At 42.5% G+C, this 2,582-nt stretch overlaps 1 pseudogene; it reads left to right on the forward strand.

Annotated features, from left to right (window-relative positions):
* Positions 1-1,055: 1,055 nt before the first annotated feature.
* Positions 1,056-2,322, forward strand: LOC125091130 (5'-AMP-activated protein kinase subunit gamma-1-like; annotated as a pseudogene).
* Positions 2,323-2,582: the final 260 nt, after the last annotated feature.

A 2,582-nucleotide genomic window follows, 5' to 3' on the forward strand; every position in this document is an offset into this window, starting at 1 on the left:
CACTTTAACCTTAAGTACACACATAGTCTCAAAGCAAAGGGTAGAAAAAATATACTTCATGCAAATGGAAACCAAAAGTGAGTAGGAATAGCTATCCTTATATCAGCAAAACAGACTTCAAGTCAAAAATTGTAGCAAGAGACAACAAAGGTCATTTTACAATGATAAAGAGGTTAATTCATCAAGAGAATATAACAATTGCAAATATATATGCACTCAATATCCAAGCAACAAAATATATTAAGCAAATACTAAAAGATCTGAAGAGAGAAATAAACAGCACTACAATAACAGGAGGGGACTTACAACAATGGACTTGTTTATCCAGACAGAAAATCTGGACAGAAAATTCATAAGGAAACATTGGACTTGAACTATACCTTAGCATAATTTATGCAGAACATTCCACCCAATGGCAGTAGAATACACATGCATCTAAAGGACACATGGAATATTCTCTAGGATAGATAGGTGAGGTTACAGAGAAATTCTTAGCAAGTATGACTGAAATCGTACCAAATATTTTTTCTGACCACAATGGTGTGAAACTAGAAATGAATTACAAGAAGAAAACTGGAAAATTCACAAATGTGTGGAAACATACTCTTCAACAACCACTAGGTCAAAAAAGAAATGAAAAGTGAAATAAAAAATTATCTTTTAAAAAAAGATTTTATTTATTTGACAGAGAGAGAGAGAGAGAGAGTGAGCGAGCATGCAGGGGGAGAGGCAAAGGGATTGGGAGAAGCAGGCTTCCTGATGAGCAGGGAGCCCGATGTGGGCTCGATCCCATGACCCTGGGATCATGACTTGAGCCGAAGGCAGATGCTTAACCGACTGAGCCACCCAGGTTCCCCAGAAAATATCTTGATACAAAGGAAAATGGAAGCGCACACTAAACTTACGGGATGCAACAAAAGCAGTTCGGAGAGGGAAGTTTAAAGCAATAAATGCCTTCATTGAGGAAAAAAAAGAAAGCATGCTTCCTAAAGCAAAAGAACCCAACCAGTGTCTCTTGCAAAGGAGAGGGTCAATTCTTGGGTTAGCTTCCAGCTCTGGAAAATAAGCATCCTCAAGGGACCCCAGAATCCAATCACAGCATGTACACTTCTTTTATGAAGTCTCATCACAGCTCTGACCTGATTCCCACAAACTCTAATATATTTATATTTAATATTTCCCTGTAGATGAAGAAAGCTTTTTTTTCTTACCCCCTTTGGTAACCAATGGTCTGAGAGCTGCCCCTTTGTGGGAAGGTAAGAGGCAAAGTTTTGTGGGCATGCCGGCCATCAAGGATTTCATCAGTATCCTGCACTGCTGCTGATAAACCAGTCTTGGTATAGATCTATAGGCCGGGGCAATGCGAGACAGAAACCTGGAGGGAAGTGTACCCGCAGGAGTTCTTTAATCCCTTGTCCGTGTTGCTTCTAAGGCCAGCTTGTTTGATGCTATCTCTTCATTGATTCAGAATAAGACCCACAGGGTGCCAGTTACTGACCTGGAATAAGGCAACACCTTGCACATCCTCACCTATAAGCGCATCCTCAAGTTCTTCAAATTGTTTGTCACTGTGTTTCCCAAGCCAGAGTTCATGTCTAAGTCTCTGGAAGGACTGCAGATTGGCATGTAGGCCAACACTCCCATCCCTGTCTCCATGGCTCTAGGCATTCTGAATGCACTGATTCTCAGCCCTGCCAGTGGTGGATGAGAAAGCGTGTGTGATGGACATCTACTCAGAGTTTTATGTTATCAATTTGGCAGCGGAAAAGACCTACCATAACCTAGATGTGTCAGCGACCAAAGCTCTACGATATTGATCACATTACTTTAAATGTGTCCTTGGGTGTGTGTCTGGATAGTTCTGTCAGCTAAGTGTCTGACTCTTGGCTTTGGCTCATGTCATGATCTCGGGGTTGTGAGACTGTGCCCTGCAACAGGCTCCATGCTGAGCATGGACTCTGTTGGAGATTCTCTCCCTTTTCCTCTCCTTTCCCCTCTGCTCCTGCCACTCACATGCTTGCTCTCTCTCTCTCTCCTTTTCTCTCTCAAATAAATAGATAAATAAAATTTTTAAATACGTCCTCAAGTGTTATTTGCATGAGACTCTGGAGACCATTTTCAACAGGCTCGTGGAACCAGAGATTTGCCTATCTGTAGTGGTGGATAAGAATGATGCAGCCAAGGAAATTTTTATCACCATCTGACCTCCTTTCAGAACTTGGTGCTCATGGGCAAAGACAAAAAAATCTTGACATGGGGGAAGAGGTCGGGCAGCACCAGGAATCAGCCCTGCTCACTGGCAGCCCTGGGAATCACAGATGAACTCTTGAAATAACTGTGACTATCCCCTCCCCAGAAGACCTCTACTCTTCTACCTGGAAGCTGGGGAAGGTATGGGAAGAAGAAGGAGAATGGATTTTAAGGTGCCCTTATCCTCACAATACTCTTGAGAAAAACTTTCAGCCTAGACCAGTCTAGCCCCTGTCCTCTCAACACAGTCCCTTTTCCAAGCAAACTATGGGTTCTGAGCCCCTGAAAAAAATTCTGGTCTCTTAGAGATTCCCGAACTTTACCCAGCCTTT

Source organism: Lutra lutra, chromosome 18 (genome assembly GCF_902655055.1).
Source record: "Lutra lutra chromosome 18, mLutLut1.2, whole genome shotgun sequence".
Classification (NCBI taxonomy): Eukaryota; Metazoa; Chordata; class Mammalia; order Carnivora; family Mustelidae; genus Lutra; species Lutra lutra.